This window comes from Tinamus guttatus, unplaced genomic scaffold (assembly GCF_059628265.1).
Source record: "Tinamus guttatus ecotype Peru unplaced genomic scaffold, ASM5962826v1 Tinamus_guttatus_pri_ptg000139l, whole genome shotgun sequence".
Taxonomy (NCBI): Eukaryota; Metazoa; Chordata; class Aves; order Tinamiformes; family Tinamidae; genus Tinamus; species Tinamus guttatus.
Genome location: NW_028288673.1, coordinates 100,821 through 117,063, shown reverse-complemented (window position 1 = coordinate 117,063; position 16,243 = coordinate 100,821).

Sequence of the window (16,243 nt, the reverse complement as noted above, 5' to 3'; positions counted from 1 at the left end):
CTGTGGCGCGTGCGGCCCACTGTGAGGCCAGCCCGTGTCACAGAGGGGCTGCAGGGCCCCTGCTGGCCCTGGCCACGACAGGCTGCCCAGGAGGGCTGTGTGCGCTGTCCGTGCAGCCCTGTGTGAGGCGCGCTGAGCTCCCAGCGGGATGTCCCAGCTCCCAGCAGCTGCTCCCCTCTCCCCACGGCCAGCGCAGCCTCTCCCCACGGCTCCCAGCAAGGCCTGCGCAGTGCAGGCCCTGGGCCGGCTCTGGGCGCCGCGCTGCTCCGCACCAGCTGCTCCGCTGGGAGCAGAGGAGGCCGAGGGACGGCACTGGTGGCGTCTGCTGGCAGCAGAGCAGGAGGCCGCAGGGCAGCCGTGTCCTGGGCACCTCCCGCTCACTTTGCTGCTCGGGGCTTCTCTCTCCTGGCGGGACTCTGGGTGGCCTCAGGACTGCTTCCAGCTGTCCTCATCTCGGCCAGAGACACGAGAGAGAGGGAAAGTGCGGGAAGGAAGAGAAAAGAAGGCAAAGAGAAGAAAAGCACAAGGAAGGAAGACAAAAGTAGTTTGCTGAAAGTCTACTTGGGTTCTTGGCCTGAATTCCTCTGAGCCTCTTTCCCTTCAGCATGGGGCTTCTCCCCCGGGAAAGCCAGCACATGTGTTCCCTGGGGTCTGTGAGGATGACTGGGTGTCCCTGAAGTCTGGCACCACCAGGGACCTTCAGGAGCTCAGGACACCTGGGTTCCTTTCCCCTCAGAGAGCCCTGGGTTCCTTTCCCCTCAGAGAGCCTGCGTGGACAGGGGACGGCTGGTGTCTGCTGGCTCTGGGAGGAAGCCAGGTTTCACAGCCGCGTCCCTCAGCACATCCCTGGCTGCAGCTGCACAGCAGCATCCCTGTTGGAATGGGTGTCCTTTGGCAGTTGGGGTGGTCATTTGGGGATTTGAGTATGTGGAGGGCTGTGCTTGGGAGGCTTTAGAGGTATTGGGGTTGATCTGGTGTTCGCTGGGGGCTTTCTGGTGCTCCCTGAGCCTCTGTGGAGATGCCTGGGATTACTCTTCTGGTCCTTGGGGTTCACAGGGTGTTTGGTGGGTGTTGGGGCTTCCCTGGTAGTCAAGCAAGGTGCCCATGGGAAGGGTTTGGGATCCACAGGCCTCTTTGTGTCACTGTGGGATTTTGGGGGGCACTATAAGGGTCCTGGAGGAATTCCTGGCAGCTCTGCTGAATCAGGGGCTCCGTGGGGGATCGTCTGTGCACTGGGGACAGTGAGGGAGTTTCTTCGCTGCCGTGGGTTGTTTGTAGGGGCCCTGGGGACATGGCAGGGGCCAGTAGTTGGTGTGGCCTGTGGAGAGCCAGTTGTCAGGGGTGGCTGTGGTGGTTGATGCCATGTGGCCTCTGCGAGAGGGCTCTAGGACATGGAGGCTGTAGCCTCCAGAGCCTGAAAGCTGGAAAAGCATGTATGTGAAAAGAAAAGAAATGGAAATGGGGGGGAAGAGGGGAAAGGAATGGAAAAAGGTAAGGAAAAAGGAGAGAGGAGAGGGGAAGGGAGGGAAACGGAGGCGAGGAGATGCAAGGAAAGAAAAGTAGACAGCAAAAGGGGAGAAGTGTTTTGGAGAGGAAAGAGGAAGTAAAGAAAATAAAGTGAGAAAACCTAAGTGGGGGAAAAAGGAAAGGAAGAAAGGAGGAGAAATGGCAATTTCAGGCAAGCAGCCAATAATGATCCCATACCGAACCAAGGCTGAGAAGCATCTCCAGCTGCCATGGGGAGTATTGTCTCCTCTCCCATCAGCCCCGGAATGTTTTGGCACTGGGAAATGCTCATGAGCCTGCTGCCTGGGGATGGCTTTTTCTTCTGCTGCTGTCTATTCACTGTACAGTGTTGGGGTGCATCCCACCTGGAGACTCCTGCATTTGATTCCTCTAGACAGGATTCCCTCAGGCATCAGTGATTTTCCCGGGACACAGCAAAACCCACGTTTTTCTTTCATGTTTGGAAGGTTGAGTCCCTTCTGCCGGGCTCCAGTAGGGACCTTCAGGACATCCCCACACACACCCGCGCCATATTCCTGGGGACACTGTCGTAGCAGAGGGGCGCCGACCGTTCAGCGCCGCCGACAGCGCATCCTCCCAAACGTGTCCCGCCGGGAGCACCATGGCCAGCGTCTTCCCACCCCCAGGCACTCCTGGCCAGTTCTGCTCCTCCCTGTGCTTGGCAAAAGCCCAAGTGTTCAAAGTCTAAGGGAAGACGTGCACGGCTGGGGCTTTCAGACACACGGAGCAGCTCCAGTGCATTGGGGGAGAGCAAAGGGATGGGCAAAGGTACAGGCAGGAGAGTGAAAGGGAAAGCCCATGAACTGAGACCCTTCTGCAGCGAGAGAGGGAAGAGGAGGGTAAAGGTGTCTCTGGGAGAGGTGCTTGTGTAACCCATGCAGCTCTGCCTGCCTCGTCCTGCTCTAAGACAACATCTCGGACTGGGCTTTACCACTGGGCCATTGGGTCAGGGGAGTGGGACAGAAGTGTCCTGCAGGAGAAACATGCAGGACAGATGCCCTCCAAACAGGGCAAGGGAGGTCACCATGGGTCCTGCTGCCACATGGGCGCCCTCAAAGGCAGGGGTACAAGAAGCCCCACAAGACACTAGTGTTGGCACATGCATGTGAAGATCTGGCTGCAGAAAGAGGCAGCTCAGTCCCTGTCTGCTAAACCTTCCCTTAATACCCCTCTAAAGAACCCAGGGTGCAGATTGGAGCTTCACATCCACTACAACAAATTTTTGAACATTCTGAAAATAGTTTAATAAAACAGAGGAGTCTTGGGAGCGCAGGAGGCCAGCACGAGATCAGCGGTACCTCTCCCTCTTGTCCAGGAGGCGAGATGTCTGCTGACTGCTGCAGAGTTCAAGACAAAGGGGCTGAGCGTGAGCACAAAAGCAGGGCAATGGTGCCGGCCGCGCTCAGGCCCTTGCTGAGGAGGAGAAGCTGGCAGCTTCCTGTGGCCTCCTGAGTGTCCAAGAGCTGCGCAGGGGCAGCAGGGCTGTGCGGCTCAGGCGCCAGGCTGCCAAGGCTGCTGCGGTGCCAGCACAGGGCTGAGGAGCAGATCCTCCTTGGCAGGTGCTGCTGCCCAGGCCAGGAAAGGTTTGGAGGGGAACGGGAGCTCCCGCCATCACGGCAGGTCCTTACCGACGCAGGTAGAGGCTGCGGTAATGCTCCAGGAGCTTCCTGGTGCTTTCCTGCAGCTCCTCCTCCAGAGCTCTCCTGCGGGGGCTGAGCGGGGGCAGAGCCTGCGATCCCTGCGCTGAACTTCTCCCGCCACAGCAGTGACAAAGCCCCTCTTGCTGTGCAGCTGGGGCCCGTCGTGTCCCTGCCCTCCTGCAGCAGAGGACACAGTGTCACTTGGGTGCCCCTTTGGTCCCCTAGGGCCCTTGGTGCCCTTGAAGACAGGGCAGCAGAAGGCTCCTGGAGGGAGGATCTCCCCCGGCTCCTTTGGTGTCCACAGAGGACAGGAGATTGGGGTCCTGACCCCATAGAAGAGGCAGTGGGAAAGGGGACATTCCGCGCACGGTGCTACGGGCACTTTTCTCTGCCAGGCCTTTGCCGCAGCTGTGCGCACTTACGCTTTCTCGGGCTCCGGCAGCTTAAACATCACATTCTTGACGCGAGGAGCAGCATTCCCCTGCTTCAATATTGACTTGGGCTGTGTCCTGGGCCCGTCAGGGGGATGGGGAATCCTCTGCGCCAGAGCACCCAACTGCTGATGAGGAAGCAAGACAGAAATGAGTGAGAGCAGAGGGACCCTTCCTCCCAAGCTTGCATAGAGGTACCCTGGAGCAGCCGTGCTGTGCCTCCAACACGGCATGTCCTTGCAAATTCCTCCCTGGAGCACACCAAACCTGCCTGCACTTCCCTTTCCTCTCCCCAGTGCTTGTGGAGCACAGCTCCCAAGCTTAGATGGAGAAGCTGCTTCCCAAAGTGGCTCCAAGCTCATCCTGTCCCAAGAAAAGCCTTACCTGATGGTCCCACCTTTCTTCCTTTCTCTGCAGCCTCTCCCTCCTAGCCAGAAAGGAGTCTTGTGCAGAGATGGTATCTTTTCTGGGAGCAGGCTATCATGTAAGACATGGAAAAGAGAAAGCGGTGGATATGATTATGGAGAGGGGAACCCTCACTGTGCACAAGACAGCCATGCAGAGCTGAACGGCTTCCAAGGCTGCCATACCTTGTTCCTCCAAGCCTCACGTGTATTTTCGTGGGAATAGGCCTCCCAGAAATGGTCCATATCCCACTTATTGAGGAGCTTGCGAGTGTTCTGCAGGGTGAGAGAAAGGCAAGAGCACCCCAGATGAGTTATGCAGCTCTCCCCATCTCTCCCGCTCTGTGAAGCAAAGGCCTTTTCCAAACAGGCACAGCCAGGCAAGCAGGCCTTTCCGCAGGGACAGGGGCCACAGGAATTGTGTGCAAGCGGAGCTCCTACCTCTGCAATGCCCCAGCAGTTTTGGCACTCCTGCACCATCCTCTGGACTTCCCAAGGATTCAGGAGTCTCTTCCTGCCGTTCTCCTCCGCCCAGGGGGAGCCCGCCAGACACGGCACGTGCGCTCTAGGGAGAAGCACCATGGGCAGTGGGTGGCAGCACAGAAGCACTTGGCTGTTCACGCTCACAAGACATGCGCCATCTTCACCTCCATCCTACCCATCCCTCCAAGGGCTTCATCTTCCCTCAGTCCCTTCCCACTCCCCTCCAGCAGGAGCCCAGTGTGAGCAAAGCTCCGAGCAGCCTTGCACCCTTGGCAAGCAAAGAGAGGGGGAGAGCATGGGCACCCCTTGTCCCTGCTGCACTCTTGAAGCACTCTGAACACTGGCTCCCTCAGGCAAACGTGTCCTGCTCCTCCACAGAGTGAGCAGTTGGAGAGCCTGCACTTCCCCCTTGAGCATTGCCAGGGGCTGCCCAGATGCTGTGCGTGGTGGGAGCAGAGGGTGAGGGGAGAAATGAGCCCCTGCTCGGAGGGCAGAGGAGCTGCTCCTTCCCCTGGAGCCTTGGCAGAGACACTGTGTGCAAGGCAGGAGCTCCCTGCTGTGGCTCAACAGCAGCCTCCTGCACGAGTCTCACCTGGCGGGAGGTGTTTCCTCATGGACTCTCTCCTCCCTGGGTTTGTAGGCATTGCCCTCAGGGATTCTGGGCAGGTGCCGAGTTCCCTGGGAGCCGGAGAGCCTGGCAGGACTCTTCTCTGCATGGGCTAAAAGAGAAATCTCCTGAGAACAGAGTCCAAGGGCTCCTGTCCAACACGGCCACCTCCAGGCGTCTCTCAGCAGCCCGAGATCAGCCAGGCTGCGCGGGGCCACGTTGTCCCCTTGCACATGCAGGCAGCCTCGGGCAGGGCTCTGGGGGCTGTCCCCAGCCCTGTGCAGCCATGTGCCCCACAGCCCAGGCCTTCCCCAGCGCCTTTGCTGGGGAAGAGCCTCTGGGACAGCCCTCCTGGCAGAGCTCCACAAGGCCTTACCCTCCAGTTGGCGCCCGCGCAGCGTCCCGTGGGGCAAGGGGCCGGCTTGGCCAAGGGCCCGCTCCAGGCTCTCCTTGCCCTTCCTCTTGGGCATCCCCATCGCTCCAGGTGGATGCCGGCAATGGGAGAAAGGTCTTCCCTCCTTGACCAGATGCAGCTGGTCCTCCAGGCTCTCTTCTCCCGCAGAGCCCTCCCAGGAGTCACCTCCCGCGCTCTGGTGACACCTCCTTGGCCTTGCTGGTGTGGCTGCAGAGCAGCAGCTGTGCAGCAGGCGGAGGCCAGAGCAGCTCCCCGTGCCTTGCGTGAGCGAGGCCGGGCAGGGAAGTGTGGGGCGGGCATGGGGCGCCGTGGGGAGAGGGCAGCTGTGGCGCGTGCGGCCCACTGTGAGGCCAGCCCGTGTCACAGAGGGGCTGCAGGGCCCCTGCTGGCCCTGGCCACGACAGGCTGCCCAGGAGGGCTGTGTGCGCTGTCCGTGCAGCCCTGTGTGAGGCGCGCTGAGCTCCCAGCGGGATGTCCCAGCTCACAGCAGCTGCTCCCCTCTCCCCACGGCCAGCGCAGCCTCTCCCCACGGCTCCCAGCAAGGCCTGCGCAGTGCAGGCCCTGGGCCGGCTCTGGGCGCCGCGCTGCTCCGCACCAGCTGCTCTGCTGGGAGCAGAGGAGGCCGAGGGACGGCACTGGTGGCGTCTGCTGGCAGCAGAGCAGGAGGCCACAGGGCAGCCGTGTCCTGGGCACCTCCCGCTCACTTTGCTGCTCGGGGCTTCTCTCTCCTGGCGGGACTCTGGGTGGCCTCAGGACTGCTTCCAGCTGTCCTCATCTCGGCCAGAGACACGAGAGAGAGGGAAAGTGCGGGAAGGAAGAGAAAAGAAGGCAAAGAGAAGAAAAGCACAAGGAAGGAAGACAAAAGTAGTTTGCTGAAAGTCTACTTGGGTTCTTGGCCTGAATTCCTCTGAGCCTCTTTCCCTTCAGCATGGGGCTTCTCCCCCGGGAAAGCCAGCACATGTGTTCCCTGGGGTCTGTGAGGATGACTGGGTGTCCCTGAAGTCTGGCACCACCAGGGACCTTCAGGAGCTCAGGACACCTGGGTTCCTTTCCCCTCAGAGAGCCCTGGGTTCCTTTCCCCTCAGAGAGCCTGCGTGGACAGGGGACGGCTGGTGTCTGCTGGCTCTGGGAGGAAGCCAGGTTTCACAGCCGCGTCCCTCAGCACATCCCTGGCTGCAGCTGCACAGCAGCATCCCTGTTGGAATGGGTGTCCTTTGGCAGTTGGGGTGGTCATTTGGGGATTTGAGTATGTGGAGGGCTGTGCTTGGGAGGCTTTAGAGGTATTGGGGTTGATCTGGTGTTCGCTGGGGGCTTTCTGGTGCTCCCTGAGCCTCTGTGGAGATGCCTGGGATTACTCTTCTGGTCCTTGGGATTCACGGGGTGTTTGGTGGGTGTTGGAGCTTCCCTGGTAGTCAAGCAAGGTGCCCATGGGAAGGGTTTGGGATCCACAGGCCTCTTTGTGTCACTGTGGGATTTTGGGGGGCACTATAAGGGTCCTGGAGGAATTCCTGGCAGCTCTGCTGAATCAGGGGCTCCGTGGGGGATCGTCTGTGCACTGGGGACAGTGAGGGAGTTTCTTCGCTGCCGTGGGTTGTTTGTAGGGGCCCTGGGGACATGGCAGGGGCCAGTAGTTGGTGTGGCCTGTGGAGAGCCAGTTGTCAGGGGTGGCTGTGGTGGTTGATGCCATGTGGCCTCTGCGAGAGGGCTCTAGGACATGGAGGCTGTAGCCTCCAGAGCCTGAAAGCTGGAAAAGCATGTATGTGAAAAGAAAAGAAATGGAAATGGGGGGGAAGAGGGGAAAGGAATGGAAAAAGGTAAGGAAAAAGGAGAGAGGAGAGGGGAAGGGAGGGAAACGGAGGCGAGGAGATGCAAGGAAAGAAAAGTAGACAGCAAAAGGGGAGAAGTGTTTTGGAGAGGAAAGAGGAAGTAAAGAAAATAAAGTGAGAAAACCTAAGTGGGGGAAAAAGGAAAGGAAGAAAGGAGGAGAAATGGCAATTTCAGGCAAGCAGCCAATAATGATCCCATACCGAACCAAGGCTGAGAAGCATCTCCAGCTGCCATGGGGAGTATTGTCTCCTCTCCCATCAGCCCCGGAATGTTTTGGCACTGGGAAATGCTCATGAGCCTGCTGCCTGGGGATGGCTTTTTCTTCTGCTGCTGTCTATTCACTGTACAGTGTTGGGGTGCATCCCACCTGGAGACTCCTGCATTTGATTCCTCTAGACAGGATTCCCTCAGGCATCAGTGATTTTCCCGGGACACAGCAAAACCCACGTTTTTCTTTCATGTTTGGAAGGTTGAGTCCCTTCTGCCGGGCTCCAGTAGGGACCTTCAGGACATCCCCACACACACCCGCGCCATATTCCTGGGGACACTGTCGTAGCAGAGGGGCGCCGACCGTTCAGCGCCGCCGACAGCGCATCCTCCCAAACGTGTCCCGCCGGGAGCACCATGGCCAGCGTCTTCCCACCCCCAGGCACTCCTGGCCAGTTCTGCTCCTCCCTGTGCTTGGCAAAAGCCCAAGTGTTCAAAGTCTAAGGGAAGACGTGCACGGCTGGGGCTTTCAGACACACGGAGCAGCTCCAGTGCATTGGGGGAGAGCAAAGGGATGGGCAAAGGTACAGGCAGGAGAGTGAAAGGGAAAGCCCATGAACTGAGACCCTTCTGCAGCGAGAGAGGGAAGAGGAGGGTAAAGGTGTCTCTGGGAGAGGTGCTTGTGTAACCCATGCAGCTCTGCCTGCCTCGTCCTGCTCTAAGACAACATCTCGGACTGGGCTTTACCACTGGGCCATTGGGTCAGGGGAGTGGGACAGAAGTGTCCTGCAGGAGAAACATGCAGGACAGATGCCCTCCAAACAGGGCAAGGGAGGTCACCATGGGTCCTGCTGCCACATGGGCGCCCTCAAAGGCAGGGGTACAAGAAGCCCCACAAGACACTAGTGTTGGCACATGCATGTGAAGATCTGGCTGCAGAAAGAGGCAGCTCAGTCCCTGTCTGCTAAACCTTCCCTTAATACCCCTCTAAAGAACCCAGGGTGCAGATTGGAGCTTCACATCCACTACAACAAATTTTTGAACATTCTGAAAATAGTTTAATAAAACAGAGGAGTCTTGGGAGCGCAGGAGGCCAGCACGAGATCAGCGGTACCTCTCCCTCTTGTCCAGGAGGCGAGATGTCTGCTGACTGCTGCAGAGTTCAAGAGAAAGGGGCTGAGCGTGAGCACAAAAGCAGGGCAATGGTGCCGGCCGCGCTCAGGCCCTTGCTGAGGAGGAGAAGCTGGCAGCTTCCTGTGGCCTCCTGAGTGTCCAAGAGCTGCGCAGGGGCAGCAGGGCTGTGCGGCTCAGGCACCAGGCTGCCAAGGCTGCTGCGGTGCCAGCACAGGGCTGAGGAGCAGATCCTCCTTGGCAGGTGCTGCTGCCCAGGCCAGGAAAGGTTTGGAGGGGAACGGGAGCTCCCGCCATCACGGCAGGTCCTTACCGACGCAGGTAGAGGCTGCGGTAATGCTCCAGGAGCTTCCTGGTGCTTTCCTGCAGCTCCTCCTCCAGAGCTCTCCTGCGGGGGCTGAGCGGGGGCAGAGCCTGCGATGCCTCCGCTGAACTTCTCCCGCCGCAGCAGTGACAAAGCCCCTCTTGCTGTGCAGCTGGGGCCCGTCGTGTCCCTGCCATCCTGCAGCAGAGGACATAGTGTCGTTTGGGTGCCCCTTTGGTCCCCTAGGGCCCTTGGTGCCCTTGAAGACAGGACAGCAGAAGGCTCCTGCAGGGAGGATCTCCCCAGGGTCCGTTGGGGTCCCACAGAAGACAGGAGATGTGGGTCCCAACCCCATGGAAGAGGCAGTGGGAAAGGGGACATTCCACACATGGAGCTACGGGCAGTTGTCTCTGCCAGGACTTTGCCGCAGCTGTGCGCACTTACGTTTTCTCAGGCTCCGGCAGCTTAAAGATGACATTCTTGATGCGAGAGGTACCATTCCCCCGCTTCAGTATTGACTTGGGCTGTGTCCTGGGCCCGTCAGGGGGATGGGGAATCCTCTGCGCCGGAGCACCCAACTGCTGCTGAGGAAGCAAGGCAGAAATGAGTGAGAGCACAGGGACCCTTCCTCCCAGGCTTGCATAGAGGTACCCTGGAGCAGCCGTGCTGTGCCTCCAACACGGCATGTCCTTGCAAATTCTTCCCTGGAGCACACCAAGCCTGCCTGCACTTCCCTTTCCTCTCCCCAGTGCTTGTGGAGCACAGCTCCCAAGCTTAGATGGAGAAGCCGCTTCCCAAGGTAGTCCCACGGGTATCCTGTCCCAAGAAAAGCCTTACCTGATGGTCCCATGTGTCTTCCCTTCTCTGCAGCCTTTCCCTCCTGGCAATTGAGGAGTCTCGTGCAGAGATGCTGTCTTTTCTGGGAGCGGGCTATCATGCAAGACATGGAAAAGAGAAAGCAGTGGAGATGAAGGTACAGAGAGGGGGACCCTCACTGTGCACAAGACAGCCATGCAGAGAAGAACGCCTTCCAGGGCTGCCATACCTTGTTCCTCCAAGCCTCACGTGTACTGTTGTGGGAATATGCCTCCAAAGAAATGGTCCATATCACACGTATTGAGGAGCTTGCGGGTGTTCTGCAGGATGAGAGAAAGGCAAGAGCACCCCAGATGAGTTATGCAGCTCTCCCCATCTCTCCTGCTCTGTGAAGCAAAGCCCTTTTTCCAAACAGGCACAGCCAGGCAAGCAGGCCTTTGCGCAGGGACAGGGGCCACAGGAATTGTGTGCAAGCGGAGCTCCTACCTCTGCAATGCCCCAGCAATTTTGGCACTCCTGCACCATCCTCTGGACTTCCCAAGGATTCAGGAGTCTCTTCCTGCCGTTCTCCTCCGCCCAGGGGGAGCCCGCCAGACACGGCACATGCGCTCTAGGGAGAAGCACCATGGGCAGCGGGTGGCAGCCCAGGAGCACTTGGCTGTTCTCACTCACAAGCCATGCGCCATCTTCACCTCCATGGTGTCCATCCCTCCCAGGGCTCCATCCTCCCTCAGTCCCTTACCACTCCCCTCCAGCAGGAGCCCAGTGTGAGCAAAGCTCTGAGCAGCCTTGCACCCTTGGCAAGCAAAGAGAGGGGGAGAGCATGGGCACCCCTTGTCCCTGCTGCGCTCTTGAAGCACTCTGAACACTGTCTCCCTCAGGCAAACGCATCCTGCTCCTGCACAGAGCGAGCAGTTGGAGAGCCTGCACTCCCCCTTGGGCATTGCCAGGGGCTCCCCAGATGCTGTGCGTGGTGGGAGCAGAGGGTGAGGGGAGAAATGAGCCCCTGCTCGGAGGGCAGAGGAGCTGCTCCTTCCCCTGGAGCCTTGGCAGAGACACTGTGTGCAAGGCAGGAGCTCCCTGCTGTGGCTCAACAGCAGCCTCCTGCACGAGTCTCACCTGGCGGGAGGTGTTTCCTCAAGGACTCTCTCCTCCCTGGGTTTGTAGGCATTGCCCTCAGGGATTCTGGGCAGGTGCCGAGTTCCCTGGGAGCCGGAGAGCCTGGCAGGATTCTTCTCTGCACGGGCTGAAAGAGAAATCTCCTGAGAACAGAGTCCAAGGGCTCCTGTCCAACACGGCCACCTCCAGGCGTCTCTCAGCAGCCCGAGAGCAGCCAGGCTGCGCGGGGCCACGTTGTCCCCTTGCACACGCAGGCAGCCTCGGGCAGGGCTCTGGGGGCTGTCCCCAGCCCTGTGCAGCCATGTGCCCCACAGCCCAGTCCTTCCCCAGCGCCTTTGCTGGGGAAGAGCCTCTGGGACAGCCCTCCTGGCAGAGCTCCACAAGGCCTTACCCTCCAGTTGGCGCCCGCGCAGCGTCCCGTGGGGCAAGGGGCCGGCTCGGCCAAGGGCCCGCTCCAGGCTCTCCTTGCCCTTCCTCTTGGGCATCCACATGGCTCCGGGTGGATGCCGGCAATGGGAGAAAGGTCTTCCCTCCTCGACCAGAAGCAGCTGGTCCTCCGGGCTCTCTTCTCCCGCAGAGCCCTCCCAGGAGGCACCTCCCGCGCTCTGGTGACACCTCCTTGGCCTTGCTGGTGTGGCTGCAGAGCAGCAGCTGTGCAGCAGGCGGAGGCCAGAGCAGCTCCCCGTGCCTTGCGTGAGCGAGGCCGGGCAGGGAAGTGTGGGGCGGGCATGGGGCGCCGTGGGGAGAGGGCAGCTGTGGCGCGTGCGGCCCACTGTGAGGCCAGCCCGTGTCACAGAGGGGCTGCAGGGCCCCTGCTGGCCCTGGCCACGACAGGCTGCCCAGGAGGGCTGTGTGCGCTGTCCGTGCAGCCCTGTGTGAGGCGCGCTGAGCTCCCAGCGGGATGTCCCAGCTCCCAGCAGCTGCTCCCCTCTCCCCACGGCCAGCGCAGCCTCTCCCCACGGCTCCCAGCAAGGCCCGCGCAGTGCAGGCCCTGGGCCGGCTCTGGGCGCCGCGCTGCTCCGCACCAGCTGCTCCGCTGGGAGCAGAGGAGGCCGAGGGACGGCACTGGTGGCGTCTGCTGGCAGCAGAGCAGGAGGCCGCAGGGCAGCCGTGTCCTGGGCACCTCCCGCTCACTTTGCTGCTCGGGGCTTCTCTCTCCTGGCGGGACTCTGGGTGGCCTCAGGACTGCTTCCAGCTGTCCTCATCTTGGCCAGAGACACGAGCCTGTGGGAAGAGCGAGAGAGTGTGGCAGGAGGAGAGGTGGAGATGGGGAAAAGGGTGAGAGGCAGAAAGATTGCCCTGTGCTTTAGGAGGGCCTTGGAGAGCTCCAGCACAAGCAGGGCTTCCTAAAGCATTGGAGAAGGTCAGCAATGGTCAACAGAGCCAGGCACACCTGCTGCATGGAAAAGGGTCCTCCTGCAGAGTGCCCAGAGCAGTAAATCATGACTCAGTTCTAGTTAATATTAGCATTTGGGACACGGCAGCGCCATCCTGGGTAGTGGTGGAACGCATCTTGTGGAGGTGTGTGACTGCAGAGTGCGACTTCGAACCTCCGAATGAATCAAGAATTCATAGAATGCTTAAGTTTGGAAGGGACCTGTAGAGGTCAATTAGTCCAAGGAAAAAACTTTTGCTTCTCATTCAAAGGATCTTGTTGTCTTGCAGTTTGTGCCCATCACCTCCTGTGCTCTCCTTGCCCCACTGACAAGAGTCCAGCTTCAGCTTCTTTAGTGCCCCTACCCACTGCACTAGTGTTTGCCCGTGGACACAATGCACTCCCCGTGCCCCCAGACCTCTCTTCTCCAGGCTGAACAATTCCAAAGCACTCTATGGAGTTCCCGGGGAATTAGTCGTGTTCTCCCGACAGCTTCCTGGGTTGTTTGAGGTGAGCTGGGCATTCCAGGGAAGTCCAGCAGGGTGCGTGGATGCAGGGATGAGAGTCCTTGGAGGTGTTTGGTATATGGTGAACTGTGGGGCTATTGAGGGAATCCGTGTGCTGTGTGCAGAGTCCTGGACTCGATGTGGGTATCATGTGTGTTTTGGGGAGCCTGAGGGGGCTTCTCAGCTCCCATGGGATGCCTGGCACCTCATGGGGACATGCAGTGGTGTGGGAGGTGGAATAGTGTATGGGAGGAATGTCTTTCATCCTGGAGGGAAGGAAAGAAAAGGAAGGTAGGGAAAGAGGGGGAAGGAAGAGAAAAGAAGGGAAAGAGAAGAAAAGCACAAGGAAGGAGAAGGACAAATCCACTTTGCTGGAAGTCGACTTGATATTTTGGCCTGAATTCCTCTGAGCCGCTTTTGGGATCCTCTGTTTGGGATCCAGAGGCCTCTTTGTGTCACCATGGGATTTTGGGGGGCACTGTGAGGGTCCTGGGGGAATTCTTGGCAGCTCTGCTGGATCAGGGGCTCTATGGGGGATCGTCTGTGCACTGGGACAGTGAGGGAGATTATTCGGTGCTGTGGGTTGTTTGTAGGGGCCCTGGGGACATGGTGGGGAACAGTGTTTGGGGTGGCCTGTGGAGAGCCAGTTGTCAGGGGTGGCTGTGGTGGTTGATGCCATGTGGCCTCTGCGAGAGGGCTCTAGGACATGGAGGCTGTTGCCTCCAGAGCCTAATACCTGGGAAAGCATGTATGTGAAAAGAAAAGGAAAGGGAGAAAGGAGGGGAAATGAATGGAAAAATGAAAGAAAAAGGAAAAAAAAAGGATGGGAGGGAGAGGAGAGGGGAAGGGAGGAGAGGAGAAAAGAGGAGAGGAGAGGGGAGGGGAGGAGACGAGAGGGGAGGAGAGGAGAGGGGAGGAGAGGAGAGGAGAGGAGAGGAGAGAGCAAAAGGGGAGAACTGTTTCGATGAGGAAATAGGAAGTAAAGAAAATCAAGTGAAGAAAGCTAAGTGGGGGAAAAAAGAACGGAATAAAGGAGGAGAAATGGCAATTTGAGTCAAGCAGCCAATAATGATCCCATACCACACCAAGGCTGAGAAACATCTGCAGCTGTCATGGGGGGAATTGTCTCCTCTCCCATCAGCCCTGGAAGGTTTTGTCACTGGGAAATGCTCATGAGCCTGCTGCCTGGGGATGGCTTTTTCTTCTGCTGCTGTCTATTCACTGTACAGTGTTGGGGTGCATCCCAGCTGGAGACTCCTGCATTGGATTCCTCTAGACGGGTTTCCCTCAGGCATCAGTGATTTTCCCGGGATACCACAAAACTCCCATTTTCCTTTCATGGTTGCAGGGTCGAGTCCCTCCTGACGCCTCCACTAGGGACCTTCAGGACATCCTCACACAAAACCACCCCAGATGCCTGGGGACACTGTTGTAGCAGAGGGGCCCCGACCACTCGGTGCGGCCGCCAGCGCATCCTCCCAAAAGTGTCCCGCCAGGAGCACCATGGCCAGCGTCTTCCCACCCCCAGGCACTCCTGGCCGGTTCTGCTCCTCCCTGTGCCTGGCAAAAGCCCAAGTGTTTGAAGTCCAAGGGAAGATCTGCATGGCTGGGGCTTTCAGACACACGGAGCAGCTCCAGTGCCATGAGGGAGAGCAAAGGGATGGGCAAAGGTACAGGCAGGAGAGTGAAAGGGAAAGCCCATGAACTGAGACCCTTCTGCAGCCCGAGAGGGAAGAGGAGGGTAAAGGTGTCTCTGGGAGAGGTGCTTGTGTAACTCATGCAGCTCTGCCTGCCTTGTCCTACTCTCAGAGAACATCTCAGGCTGAGCTTTACCACTGGGACATTGTGTCAAGGGGAGTGGGACAGAACTGTCCTGCAGGAGAAACATGCAGGACAGATGCCCTCCAAACAGGGCAGGGGAGGTCACCAGAGGTTCTGCTGCTACATGGATGCGTCCAAACGCAGGGGGACAAGAAGCCCCACAAACACTAGTGAGGGCACATACAAGGGCACATCTGAGTGCACAAAGTGGGAGCTCAGTCCCTCTCTCCTAAGCTTTTTTAAATCCATTCCAAAGAACCCAGGCTGCAGATTGGTGCTTCACATCCACTCCAACAAATTTTCGAACATTCTGAAAATAGTTTAATACAGCAGAGGAGGCTTGGGAGTGCAGGAGTCTTGCTGCAGATCAGCGGTACCTCTCCCTCTTGTCCAGGAGGCGAGATGTCTGCTGGCTGCTGCAGAGTTCAAGACAAAGGGGCTGAGCGTGAGCACAAAAGCAGGGCAATGGTGCCAGCCGCTCTCAGGCCCTTGCTGAGGAGGAGAAGCTGGCAGCTTCCCGTGGCCTCCTGAGTGTCCAAGAGCTGCGCAGGGGCAGCAGGGCTGTGCGGCTCAGGCACCAGGCTGCCAAGGCTGCTGCGGTGCCAGCACAGGGCTGAGGAGCAGATCCTCCTTGGCAGGTGCTGCTGCCCAGGCCAGGAAAGGCTTGGAGGGGAACGGGAGCTCCCGCCATCACGGCAGGTCCTTACCGACGCAGGTAGAGGCTGTGGTAATGCTCCAGGAGCTTCCTGGTGCTTTCCTGCAGCTCCTCCTCCAGAGCTCTCCTGCGGGGGCTGAGCGGGGGCAGAGCCTGCGATCCCTGCGCTGAACTTCTCCCGCCACAGCAGTGACAAAGCCCCTCTTGCTGTGCAGCTGGGGCCCGTCGTGTCCCTGCCCTCCTGCAGCAGAGGACACAGTGTCGCTTGGGTGCCGCTTTGGACCCCTAGGGCCCTTGGTGCCCTTGAAGACAGGGCAGCAGAAGGCTCCTGGAGGGAAGATCTGCCCAGTGTCCTTTGGGATCCCGCAGAAGTCAGGAGATGTGGGTCCCAACCCCATGTAGGAGGCAGTGGGAAAGGGGACATTCCGCGCACGGGGCTACGGGCACTTGTCTCTGCCAGGCCTTTGCTGCAGCTGTGTGCACTTACACTTTCTCGGGCTCCGGCAGCTTAAACATGACATTTTTGACGCGAGGAGCAGCATTCCCCTGTTTGAGTATTGACTTGGGCTGTGTCTTGGGCCCGTCTGGTGCATGGGGAATCCTCTGTGCCGGAGCACCCAACTGCTGCTGAGGAAGAAAGGCAGAAATGAGTAAGAGCAGAGGGCCCATTTCCCCCCAAGCTTGCATAGAGGTACCCTGCAGCAGGCATGCTGTGCCTCCAACACGGCATGTCCTTGCAAATTCTTCCCTGGAGCACACCAAACCTGCCTGCACTTCCCTTTCCTCTCCCCAGTGCTTGTGGAGCACAGCTCCCAAGCTTGGCTGGGGAAGCTGCTTCCCAAGGTGACCCCAAGCATATCCTGTCCGAAGAAAAGCCTTACCTGATGGTCCTATGTTTCTTCCCTTCTCTGCAGCCTTTCCCTCCTAGCCAGAAAGGAGTCTCGTGGAGAGATGCTATCGTTTCTGGGAGTGGGC